Below are 14,383 nucleotides of genomic sequence, written 5' to 3'. Positions count from 1 at the left end.
TCCGAATAATTTTTAAACGAGATTATGAAAATGGATTTATTCTAGTTAAGCTTCAACCCGATATTTCGCTTGATGAAGCAATTCATTTAGCGTGTTGTCGCTATTTTTAATAGAGTCTTCGAACCAGATTCTCCAGGAAAGCAAATAATTTTTACGAGTAAACAGTATTACGGGAAAGCAATATGGGCAAAATCTGTATATTAGTTTCTTCCCGGGGAACACCTGGTTTTTCATATTGGATATCAGAATTCCAGATAAACAAAAAGTTTATAGCGAAAACTTTTCTTTTTATATCTTGCAATAACAAACGTTATATTTTTCAATAAAATTATTTACAATATCAATCTTATACAGGATATAATAAAAATGCTTATAAAACTAGAGAAAAGAATTAAGATATTTCCGAAACTTTAACAATTCTCGAAGTTATTTTAAATATTCTAAACGTTATCGATAAAAGCAAAGTTAACAAGCACTCGAAAGGATCGGATTCAAATTGGATCGTTCAAAAAGTAGGAAATTAACTTTTAATAATTATAATATTTACACGAATATAATTTAATACACGCGCGAGGTATTAAACAACTCCTTTAAGTACACGATTCTTTATATTCTTTGATGTAGTAAGCATTTTATAGATGGTGAATGAGACGAGAATCTGTCTTCTGTATGCATAAAGAAATGGAACATTTGTGAAAGTATCAGATTTCGATGTAAAAATAAACAGGCGCAACGGTTTGGTTCCCTTTTTTTTCTATTTCCTTTCATCGCATTACACGCAAATGGAAACGATAGAATAACGTTCAAAGTAGGATCCGATTGTTTACCTTGTTTATTCCAAAGAAAACTAAGCCCGTTCAGAAAAGTAATCGGATGTACTCCCTCCGAATGTGTTGCGTCTAATAAAGTGTACAGTAACCAAATCTATTCTTTAAATAAAACGGATCGTTTGGGGCGACGAATTCAGGACTTATATCAACAAAGACAGTTTCCATTAGCGATCATTGAGAACGTGAAAGAACGATAAAAGCCGAATAAGTCGCCACGCTATCCTTCTATAATTCAATACACTTATTTTTAAAAGGGTTCGCTGGCCGATGCTTTCTCTTTTTAACGCATTGTTGAACGGGGAAAAAAGGGGCTTCTTTTCATTTTTTTTCAATCATCCTCGTCTATTGTCAGCCGATCCCGCAATAGAATTCTTCGCTACGTAATTGGTCCAAGTCGAATTACACGTAATTACTTCCGCATTTCCGATTATTTTGTGTGGAAGCAATCGCTACATAGTGGTAAAACTAATAGAAATAAAGACGCGAAGATACAACTAAAGAAACTTTAGTACAGGACCGAATCGAAAAATGTCAATTAATTGGTCCGTATATTTTATTCTTATTTGATTTGATAGAGCGGTAAGAGGGATAACGGTAAACTCTGGTAGAGACGAAACGTATCCAGAACCCAGTTCACCTAGAGTAGTAGTCAAATACTTGATTTAAGAACGTCATTAATCGGAATCTGGCGTGAAGAAAAAATAAGGCCATCCTCCCTTACCTGCACCAGAGCCAAATACTTTTTTCCGGGTCCGCTGTACAGAAACCAGTAGAGACACAAACCAACCGTAAAAGCCACAACGTAAAAGGACAGAGCGAACATGGTTAGAGATTAAGCCGCTGCCAACCAGCCAGCCTCCGTTCTCTGCATGCCATCATCTGACGGCCGACGACGTCAGCGCAACCATACTATCGGAGTCGAGGGGAAGAAAAGAGAGCACGCGCGCGCGCGCGCCACTTCCATCCCATCTCTTCTATCTCTAGATGCACCCGTCGAAAAATATCAGTTTCGCTCGGTTTGAGTCGATTAGAGAGTTTACAGTCGGAAATAATAAAGAGCGGGATGCGGCACGGAAGGGGGAGGAGAAAAATCTATCCGCGGTATGACCTATCTCCGCAACTGTACGGAGCGACGAAAAAGAAGGATCGCCAATTCTCATCGGATTCCGATTTTAATTAAAGATTTATCGAATTGGGAGAGGGGGGAAAGAGAGAGAAAAAACACGAATGAATATGGCCAACTCCTCTCGAAGGTACAGTACCTTTCGTACCGATCGAGAAAACAATTATCCAGAATGGAAAGAGACCACCACTCAATTTGGCTTCAGAATAATTAACTACAATAATAAGCACTTAAATCGATTGTCGCGGAGGCATAAAAACCCCAAACGTCACTTCGCGACTAAACAGTGGCTAAACCTGATTCTAGAGAGAGAAGTAACTCGACCTTTATAGTGAAGAATGACCATTAAAGAAATTTCCCTCAATTGCAAAAAGATAAGTTTCTTTTTTCCTCTTAGAATAAAAAAAAAACAAATATAGGCCTATTATACAAAATAGCGTCATCCAGTAATTTTTTCGTATTTTTAAAAAAAATAAATGTCTTTTTATATAAAACCGTTGAATTTTCTGCGAAATTCTATGAATATAAAAATCTGGAATTTGATTGAATATCAATTCTCAACACTTTATTCAAAGAAGCTTAATCTGCAGAAACGAAATTAAATTTCGCGAGAGAATGGATTAGCGAAGGACTAACATTATTAGTATTATTTAAAATTTTAATTTTCATTTCAAAAAATTTTATAAGATATTATTATTGTTGTTTTTTCTTTTGTATAAACTAACTAAATTTATTAAAAAAAATTCTATTTACACAAACTTCTTATGTTTGAAGACAGCGAAAAAATATATATATTTATTTATTTATTTAAAAATGTTGAATGTAAACTTATAAAAGAATTTCTTCGTTTTATATTTATGTTTAATAAGACGAAATCAATATTTTACATCACAAAGATTTCCAATAAGAGAGAGAGAATAATTTACACAATAATAACACAAAATAATATTAATATTTCCTTCAATATTTCCTCCATAAAATTAGCCTGANTTTTTTTTTTTTTTTTTTGTTTTCAGATTAAATTTTTAATAATTTTAAAATTATATACACAACTACAAAATAATTTTTCTATTTTTTTTGTAAATAACCACAAATATTTGAATTTACTTTATATATTTTCTTTAGAATATAATTAATTTATCGAATAGTCGATTACTTAGAAACAAGAAGAAAAGAATGGCGTGTAAGCGAATTTTATAAGTTTCTAGCACGAATATTGTTTAAAAAGACGAAAAAAAAAAAAAAATAAGTGGAAGAGCCAAACACAGAGTAGAATTAATTAATAATGGCTTTACAAATGGGTATCGGACATTTTTGCTATCATTAATCCGAAATCCCGTAGGTTGCACGATCACGTGATGGGAAGAATTACCGCGATGCGAATTAATTCGAGCGTGCCTCTGATACAATGAATGTGTGCGCTTCGGTAATTGGTAATTGTACGTGAACATTGTCTCTCATCATTCACTAGGGACTCCGTTGATGGAAATGGTTGTCCAGAATTAGCTATTCCTTGATTATAAAACTTTACTCTTCCCTAAGGATGGCCAAAGTTTCGTGAATGGACTAAATTGCACTTTGAAAGCCATACAAACCATATTCTAGTTATTATCGTCGGCTTACACACTAATTTAACAAAATATACGCTTTTAAACTCTACTTTCCTTATTCGTAAACAAGTGTTTCTCCCTTTACAATTGAGCCAACACTAAATATAAGTATAAAGTATAAGTAAATAGACATTTAGAAGGTATATTACAAAAATTGATTCGAGTTTGGCGTAAACACGAATATTTTATCCGGGGAAAAATGCTGTCGTTTTTTTTCTTATTTCAAAATAAAATCACGTAACATATAAAAATATCCTTAGAGCATGAATAATATTAAGTGTCACCTGATAAAAAAATATTTATTTCTACATGTTTTTTTTACAGTTTGTTGTTTTTTGGGGGAAGTTACGTATCTATAATACATAAGTACGTTTTATTTAAGTTGCAGATAGTAAATATTGCATAAATACATCCATAAATAACTATCCGAATTCGATCGATATAAATTTGATATATACGAAATCTCTAGGTCATCTTTAAACCCAATATTAAAATTTATCTACATACTCAGAAATTCGAATTATAGTTTTCTTGGTGGAAACCAAAACTTTCATTCTTTTTCATGCTGACATGACATCTTATAGCTTTCAGTTTTCTTTACTTTGTCTATATTCTATATTTCGAATTCCATTCTTTTTTTTTTAAGATTCCCTTCTTTCCCTTTGCCATTTTTATAGCATTTTTGTTATCCTTGTTATCTTTGCTTTCGATATCGCATGCTTGAATCTCTGTAGACACCATCATAAAATTCTTCACTAACCATACTTTTATATTTTGTCGTAAGGAAAGGATACATTCTCTTAGTTTTCATCATATAACAAAAGGTTAATTTTAAACTTTATTATAAATATTTCATAAGGTTTAAAATATTGTTTGTTCATACAAGTTAATAAGTAAACATTATTATTATTATTAAGAAGTTCTGAACATTGCACGCATCAACTGTAACCATAATTAAGGTAAAATTTCTCTCTCTTGTATTTCTGCCATTCTTTAAAGAAATAATTTTCAATTTTTTTTAAAGATTTTCTTGTAAATTTTCATTATCGGTGACTGCAGAATTGTACAAATAGTGTTAATAATGAATAAATATTCAGAAAAACATCTAATTATATTCCTACCGAATATTTAAGAGATAACAAGCGAATACTGTGTTCGCCTTTACTTTTTTTCAATTTTCCTAATCATTTATTCTCCTTAATAAATATAACTGAAATTAATTAGAATTTTAATAATACGAAGTTTGAAGATTTCTCTTTTAAAAAATATTATACTCGTGCCTATCGCTAAATTCCACTAATTTACTTGCCAAGAAAAAGATACTTGGAGATAAGAAAGCGCAACCAATTAGCGATGCCGATGTTCTGCCAAGAAAAACAAAGCTCGACACTCGAATTATTAACATCCGAAGCGTTAGGATATTTATCCTAAGTTCTAATCAATCCACCTCTTGCTGGTGGTGGTGCTCAATTAAAGCTTCTGTCACAACAAACGTCAATCTCGACCAGAAAACCAAATTAAGTGTTATGTTTACGAGTCATTTATGGCACGAACGGCCTTATGTACGCCTTTCCTAACATTATCTCGACAGTTATAACCTTCAGCCTGGACCACAATCTTCCGAATCAACCTCTTTACATTAAATTATTCTTCTTGTTTATTCTAGAGCAATCACATTTTTGCCTTTTTTGGATAATCGGTTTAGTCCGGATGTTTATGCTTTAGAAATAAAATTATAAATAACATCGATTCGAATTTAATCTAAGTTAATCGATAAATGTTCTTCTTTTCTTTTCCTTTTTTTAAAAGAATTTAACCACTGTGCAACGGTTTCCCGAAGAAAGCCATCCCACATGGCTGAATTGTTTAGAATTCGACCAAACAAAAAATATATTAGGGCCATCTGTTGTGTTTTCGACATTAAACAGGATGCACGACTTTATAGTTGTAAGGGACGATTATATCTATGAAGGAAATTTGAATGAGTAGATGGAAGGTAAATGAAGAGTGTGCTAAGTGTTTATGACCACCCGTACGGAACTGACAAAGGATGTCTGCATACGTCACAACCTTTACTCGGGTTTAACTAAGTGCATACGACATTTACTCGTTCTCAGCATCTAGAATAACCACGGACGGAAATTAATTTCTTAATTTAATGACGGGTAAGACTATAGAAATCGGATTCCGAATAATTTTTAAACGAGATTATGAAAATGGATTTATTCTAGTTAAGCTTCAACCCGATATTTCGCTTGATGAAGCAATTCATTTAGCGTGTTCTCGCTATTTTTAATAGAGTCTTCGAACCAGATTCTCCAGGAAAGCAAATAATTTTTACGAGTAAACAGTATTACGGGAAAGCAATATGGGCAAAATCTGTATATTAGTTTCTTCCCGGGGAACACCTGGTTTTTCATATTGGATATCAGAATTCCAGATAAACAAAAAGTTTATAGCGAAAACTTTTCTTTTTATATCTTGCAATAACAAACGTTATATTTTTCAATAAAATTATTTACAATATCAATCTTATACAGGATATAATAAAAATGCTTATAAAACTAGAGAAAAGAATTAAGATATTTCCGAAACTTTAACAATTCTCGAAGTTATTTTAAATATTCTAAACGTTATCGATAAAAGCAAAGTTAACAAGCACTCGAAAGGATCGGATTCAAATTGGATCGTTCAAAAAGTAGGAAATTAACTTTTAATAATTATAATATTTACACGAATATAATTTAATACACGCGCGAGGTATTAAACAACTCCTTTAAGTACACGATTCTTTATATTCTTTGATGTAGTAAGCATTTTATAGATGGTGAATGAGACGAGAATCTGTCTTCTGTATGCATAAAGAAATGGAACATTTGTGAAAGTATCAGATTTCGATGTAAAAATAAACAGGCGCAACGGTTTGGTTCCCTTTTTTTTCTATTTCCTTTCATCGCATTACACGCAAATGGAAACGATAGAATAACGTTCAAAGTAGGATCCGATTGTTTACCTTGTTTATTCCAAAGAAAACTAAGCCCGTTCAGAAAAGTAATCGGATGTACTCCCTCCGAATGTGTTGCGTCTAATAAAGTGTACAGTAACCAAATCTATTCTTTAAATAAAACGGATCGTTTGGGGCGACGAATTCAGGACTTATATCAACAAAGACAGTTTCCATTAGCGATCATTGAGAACGTGAAAGAACGATAAAAGCCGAATAAGTCGCCACGCTATCCTTCTATAATTCAATACACTTATTTTTAAAAGGGTTCGCTGGCCGATGCTTTCTCTTTTTAACGCATTGTTGAACGGGGAAAAAAGGGGCTTCTTTTCATTTTTTTTCAATCATCCTCGTCTATTGTCAGCCGATCCCGCAATAGAATTCTTCGCTACGTAATTGGTCCAAGTCGAATTACACGTAATTACTTCCGCATTTCCGATTATTTTGTGTGGAAGCAATCGCTACATAGTGGTAAAACTAATAGAAATAAAGACGCGAAGATACAACTAAAGAAACTTTAGTACAGGACCGAATCGAAAAATGTCAATTAATTGGTCCGTATATTTTATTCTTATTTGATTTGATAGAGCGGTAAGAGGGATAACGGTAAACTCTGGTAGAGACGAAACGTATCCAGAACCCAGTTCACCTAGAGTAGTAGTCAAATACTTGATTTAAGAACGTCATTAATCGGAATCTGGCGTGAAGAAAAAATAAGGCCATCCTCCCTTACCTGCACCAGAGCCAAATACTTTTTTCCGGGTCCGCTGTACAGAAACCAGTAGAGACACAAACCAACCGTAAAAGCCACAACGTAAAAGGACAGAGCGAACATGGTTAGAGATTAAGCCGCTGCCAACCAGCCAGCCTCCGTTCTCTGCATGCCATCATCTGACGGCCGACGACGTCAGCGCAACCATACTATCGGAGTCGAGGGGAAGAAAAGAGAGCACGCGCGCGCGCGCGCCACTTCCATCCCATCTCTTCTATCTCTAGATGCACCCGTCGAAAAATATCAGTTTCGCTCGGTTTGAGTCGATTAGAGAGTTTACAGTCGGAAATAATAAAGAGCGGGATGCGGCACGGAAGGGGGAGGAGAAAAATCTATCCGCGGTATGACCTATCTCCGCAACTGTACGGAGCGACGAAAAAGAAGGATCGCCAATTCTCATCGGATTCCGATTTTAATTAAAGATTTATCGAATTGGGAGAGGGGGGAAAGAGAGAGAAAAAACACGAATGAATATGGCCAACTCCTCTCGAAGGTACAGTACCTTTCGTACCGATCGAGAAAACAATTATCCAGAATGGAAAGAGACCACCACTCAATTTGGCTTCAGAATAATTAACTACAATAATAAGCACTTAAATCGATTGTCGCGGAGGCATAAAAACCCCAAACGTCACTTCGCGACTAAACAGTGGCTAAACCTGATTCTAGAGAGAGAAGTAACTCGACCTTTATAGTGAAGAATGACCATTAAAGAAATTTCCCTCAATTGCAAAAAGATAAGTTTCTTTTTTCCTCTTAGAATAAAAAAAAAACAAATATAGGCCTATTATACAAAATAGCGTCATCCAGTAATTTTTTTCGTATTTTTAAAAAAAATAAATGTCTTTTTATATAAAACCGTTGAATTTTCTGCGAAATTCTATGAATATAAAAATCTGGAATTTGATTGAATATCAATTCTCAACACTTTATTCAAAGAAGCTTAATCTGCAGAAACGAAATTAAATTTCGCGAGAGAATGGATTAGCGAAGGACTAACATTATTAGTATTATTTAAAATTTTAATTTTCATTTCAAAAAATTTTATAAGATATTATTATTGTTGTTTTTTCTTTTGTATAAACTAACTAAATTTATTAAAAAAAATTCTATTTACACAAACTTCTTATGTTTGAAGACAGCGAAAAAATATATATATTTATTTATTTATTTAAAAATGTTGAATGTAAACTTATAAAAGAATTTCTTCGTTTTATATTTATGTTTAATAAGACGAAATCAATATTTTACATCACAAAGATTTCCAATAAGAGAGAGAGAATAATTTACACAATAATAACACAAAATAATATTAATATTTCCTTCAATATTTCCTCCATAAAATTAGCCTGAATAATCATGAATAATTTTAATAAATCCATTTATTTTAAGCCAATAAAATATAAGAGAAAAATTAATATTTTTTTCTAAACAAAAACTTTATATGATTGCCCTTAATGATAACAGTAACAATCGGTATTTTGCGTTTTCTGTAGTACAATTCTAATCTCTCTCTCTCTCGCCATTAGTGAATCATGCCAATTCATAATTAAAATTCCATTTATACATTAATTTCTCTTAGTATAGAAAAAAATTCTTTTACGCTAAGCAAATTAATTAATTTGTCGTTTTAAAATGTGAAACTTTTAAGTGAATTTTTCTGTCATCACTAATGAGAGAAAAATACTTTTAAACCGAGCGAATAGAAGCGATTATTTTTTAAGAAAGACTTTATATTTATATATATAATTATTGACGTTGACAGGATAAATTTTATATGTTATTTTATGTGAGATTTGTCGAGAAGGAAAGAGAAAAGGGATTTTTTTTAGTCGGCTTGTAGAATTTATGTTAAAATTACATCACGATAGAAAATAGAAAGGAAAAGTTCGCACTATTTCCAGTAACTGAAATTTTTTCCTCTGTCAGTACTACTTTTTTCTTTTATCTTGCTTTCTCTTTCTATTACCGAGGAAACAGAACTTAAATTCTATAACTTTTCGCCTTATAGAATCTACCAATCCAATATCTAAATCGCAAAACAACATTTCGCTTCGAAAATATCATTATGTCCACTGCACTAATGTTAATAAAATCTCAAATTCCTATTATATAATAGTAATATATTTTTTTTATTACAGTATTTTAATTAATTTAGAGATTTGTGAAATTATATAATCAATTTTTTTTTCTTTGTTAGAAATAAATAAATGGCTGTCTCACAAAAAAAATTTATTTCTTTTTTTTATCAACAGTATTTCCATTGAGAAAATATACAGAATTTTATTTAGAAATTTAAATCGTGTATTAAATAATAATGCAAATAAACGTCGAAGTATTTATGCGCCGCACGTAACTGGAATTTTTAACTTTAGTTTGACGAATAGATTTTAACTTAAATAATCCGTTTTCGCTTGACAAAATTACATATTCGTTAATTGCGCCCACTTTTTTTTTAAAATTATTTTTTTTTAAATCCTCTTATTTAAAAGTTCTCGTTCCATAAAATTAGTTACGCAGTTTTAATTACCAAAAGTTTCGATGCGGTCCTTGTACTTAAATCTTATCCTTTGGCGTTTTACATTATTTTTCTAATTTTCGCTACTCGCCGAGTAATACACGTCGTCTCCTATTTTCAAGGTAAATTGCGGCTTGACAAATATTTTGAATAAATTGCCTTCAACGTCCTAGATCCAATCATCACTCCCAGCCATTAATTATGCATTATTATTTACTTTCCGTTCGCTGGACTTATACGTTACGGATTATGATCCTAGACAATTCTATTTATGAGCAGTTGTTAGTAACATAATAACGTTAGTATTATTTTATTAATCTGAAGAAAATTATACGCTACATCGAGATTTATATAACGAAACACTAGTTATATTTTAAAAAAACACTGCTCTTATCGATCTTCCTCCTCTTTTTTTTCTTTCCTTTTTACTTTGCCCTTCTACAGGTTATATAAAATATTACGGATCTTAATATTAAATTTGCATATTAAAGGTATGTCGGAATAATAAATTAATCTAATGGATTGTTTACCTGACAACTAACGTCTTTTCTTAATACGGAATCGAGTCGTAAAAAGCCAAGTGGACGAAGTTCCATGTAAGAGTTTCCATTAAAACTTTACAAAGCAAACTTTTCTTTTGATAAGATATCTCAACGTTTATTGTGAACTTAAGATGTTAATTTTATTTTTTAGCCGAGCCATTTCCTTGTCCAAAAATAAATAACTTCTTCTGTTTACTTCTTTTGCTTTCTTTCTTTTCTAAGACTTTAATTACAGATGTATTCTTAAATATGTTTCATTTCAAAAATAACATTCTCAAGATATTGTGTAATATAAATTGTATACAATAAAACAATACTGTAATATATTAAATATTTAAAAAAAAGTCATTTAAATCTGAAATTTTTGACTAATTAGCGTCAATTTTTTAAAGATTTTATAGGCATTTTTTCATCTCCAAAATTGCAATTTAAAAGAAAAAAGGCAAACAGGAAGACGAAAATTTCTCGTAGGCCGGCAAACTTACCCAAGAGAAATGTATTCATAAATCATGGAAGAGCTGAATATTTCTTTTTTTTTTCTATACGAGTTTTCTTTTGACAGTTTACAATTAAGTTAGAGAAAAATCGGTTTGAACTTAGCTAAATATTATCCTATTTAGGAGATGAAAGATGACGGTAGATAATAACTTGGCCTAGATATAATACCATAAGGATATATTTCAAATACAAAGCTTTGATCTTGTTATTCGAGTTACGAGATAATCTTTAAATGGGAATAATAAAAGGGAATCTTGATAAATCTATTTTAAGTAACTTAGCGAAGTCTGTCTCTCCCGAGATCGAGTCACTAAAGAGATTTAACGGACGTAACACATTTACATATTAAATTTTGAATTGAAAAGTAGTTCGATATTGTTTTCGTTTCAGAATAAAATTTCTGTAGTTACACAATAAAATATCTGCTCTCGTTGATTGTCCTAAAGAAGCTTTGAAAGACACGCTAAATACTATATTTACATTGCTATCGACTTGCATCCTTTATCCTTCAATTTTTTATAAAAGAATCCTTCGCCGGATTGCTTGAAACTTTTGCAACTTATACAAGACTTTTATATTCTCAAAGTTTTATTTTTAATTTGCTTTTCATTGTCGGTTATATATATATATATTTTAGTAAATATTCCAGATACTTTTGCTACGCGCGACATCAACATCTGATCTTAAGAAGAACGATAAAGAAAGATGGTGTCAATCAATCATATTTCTGGAAAAAAAAATAAAGTTATGGATATGTCCTCTCCTATAACTTCGCATAAAAGCCCTATATAAATTGCCGCTGAACTTATATGGGAATTCATTGTAAATTCAATTGTAGATGTCATATTGACAATTCTAAGAATTTCTACCTTATATGTCAATATGCAGGACTCTCGGAGATGAACTGGGGTAAATGGTATTTGGGCAAGACGCATTTGCTTTGCTCAAAATCAATCTTGCTTTATCAATAATATGGTCATACATATATTTATCTACATTTTTACATTTCTTTTTTCAAACTGGATTAAAAAGTTGAGTGCAGCCTTAATGCATTTTTCCAGTCAAAATGGTGACATTTTAACCTTACCCGGAATTAAATTAACTTTCGATTAAGTTTTGAATAACTAAAGAATATATTAAATTTAATAAATAAATTATTATTATTATTATTCCTACAGATTAAATATTTAATAATGAAAATTTTTACGTAAAATATTCTTCGAAAGACATAAAAATTTTATTAAAGAAATTCGATTAAAATGTTGCACATTTTAATAAATATTCTTTTTCCTTAAGAATTATTACATGACTTAATAACTAATATTTTATATACTAATTTTTTTTCGTTAAAATATTTTCGTAAATGAAAAATTTCCTTTGTTAAAAAATGGATATAACGTTAAAGGATGACATTTATAATTTAAAATATAAACTAGTTTAATATTTTTTTTAAAATAAAAATAATACAAATAATTCAATTTCTGAAGAAACATTCTTTATAAACAAAATCATATAAATGATCTTACTAAATTATAACCTTGATCTTAACAATTAATCTTATCGCGTAATTTTTAAAATGAATTTTTTTAAATATGAGAAAAAAAACTATTTTTATCTCATCAAAACTATCTTCAATTCTTTATTGTTTTGGAGTTATTTATATTAATTTTCCACTCCACTTATCCTTAAATATAAATATTCGGCGAATGAATTAGTTAGAAGATCACTCGTTGAAATCTGAACTACACAATGGCTGTTACTAATACCAGTAACGTGTGTCTCTTAGGCCACCTCATGCAAAAATTATTTATATGTTCCCGTGAATTGTTTATTATATATAAACACATGACTTGCATATTCAAATATTTCGAACTTTTGTTTGAAATATTAGAAAATTATTACTTTTTTTTGCCAAGAGGACTTGCAAAAGGTCATCTGTGAACCGCACCATTTAAACACCTGATCTGCTATTACTGATGATTAATACTTAGTTAATAATTAAATATCTAATTCGCTATTTAACTATACAAAATGTTTTTACTATTAAAATACAGTAATTCTTTTAGATTTACAATAAATCTTTTTCTGTTTTTTAAAGAAACAAGACTTTAATTGACAATTGTGACAAAAATTGAAAAAAAAACTATAAACATATTGTTTCGTATAAACCAACGCCCGCTGCGAACTTAATTGACAGAAGAAGAAGAAAGAAAGAAAAAAGAAATTCCGTTTTGGAATTCTGTCAAGCAAAATCCTCGTCGATTTATAAAACAGGAATCTGCCATTACTAATACCTTAGCAAAGACTGTAAAGCGGGCGATTTCGGAAATCCAGTTTTGCCAGACGCCGCACTATAACGTGATTTCTGCAAACAAATGACAATAAAAAAGAAGGCTCTAACAATCTAGAAGCAGAAGAGTTTACCGTCAAACGCTACGACAGCTCATTACTTCTCACTCCAAGTCTCTATACCAGGCTGACAGATCTCGGCCCCTGGCAATTTGGCTTCTGGTCGAGATGCACAGCTGCCGTGCGGTGAAGTCAGTCTTCTTGTCACTTTCTTAAGTCCCAATTGACTTCGGAATCTGACGGAAAGCTCTCAATTGGATGAAGAGTACTTTCTGCTGTACCGTTTCACAGGAAGGATACGCCAAACTTTTCTCTTACAAAAGATAATCTTAATAATTTATCTTTATTTATGATCGTTTTAATTAAAGTGTTACATGTCGGGAGATAAAAGCCAGCAAATTTCGAAGCGAAGGGATATTGTGGTTGGCGAAAACAGAATGTGTGCTTAGCCAGGCACACTAGAGAAATTAAGCAGGAATAGCCCGGAGCAAACGGCGGCCAAAGTTAGATGAGTTGGAGAAAGCTGTTACGAGTGTAACCTCTTTTATTACCATTGGCCAACAAACCGTTCCCTTTGGCGGGAAAAGATGCAAAAACATCCAATTCGAGTTAAATCTCCCTCTTTTTATCGATTACCGCAACAATCCGTTATAATGACAATCCGACTTATCAATTATCATTCAATATAATCCCGGGGCCAACGAGCTTTTCTTAGGTAAAGCTATTTCGAATATATGAGAAAATATTGAACCATCGAATTCCTTTACAAGCTAAAGACGTGGAAGCAAGATTGTCAGCTGCCAAGAGTCCCAATCAACCCATCTCTTCTCTTAATACGACTGGTGTCAGAGCGTTGCTATGACGTTACGGAAACTAACAGATATTAATGCCGGAGCAGGAGGATAAACAAGAAGTGGGCAGAGATGGCAATAAATGTCTAGTACGAGAACGGAAAAGAGTAGCTGTAAGACGACGGAGGAAGACATTTTTCTTTATTATTGTTGGAGAAACAGGTTGCAGACGATAATTTTTGTGTAGCAAGCAGACAAAATGGTCGAACGGTTGGTTGTAAACATGTCACTCGAAATATTCTCTGACTCGAAATAACCAAACCTTTAACTCTATTTGAATGGATAG

General features: G+C 31.7%; 1 protein-coding gene across 1 annotated transcript in view; it reads right to left on the bottom strand.

Moving 5' to 3' along the window:
• LOC111614164 (protein Shroom1-like) overlaps positions 1 to 14,383 on the bottom strand; it is a 58,032-nt gene that overhangs the window by 39,598 nt on the left and 4,051 nt on the right. The window lies entirely within an intron of this gene.

Source organism: Centruroides sculpturatus, unplaced genomic scaffold (genome assembly GCF_000671375.1).
Source record: "Centruroides sculpturatus isolate CEXI.00-Female unplaced genomic scaffold, Cexi_2.0 scaffold2, whole genome shotgun sequence".
Taxonomy (NCBI): Eukaryota; Metazoa; Arthropoda; class Arachnida; order Scorpiones; family Buthidae; genus Centruroides; species Centruroides sculpturatus.
The sequence above is the reverse complement of the archived record's forward strand: the minus strand, read 5'-3'. Positions and strand labels throughout refer to the sequence as shown.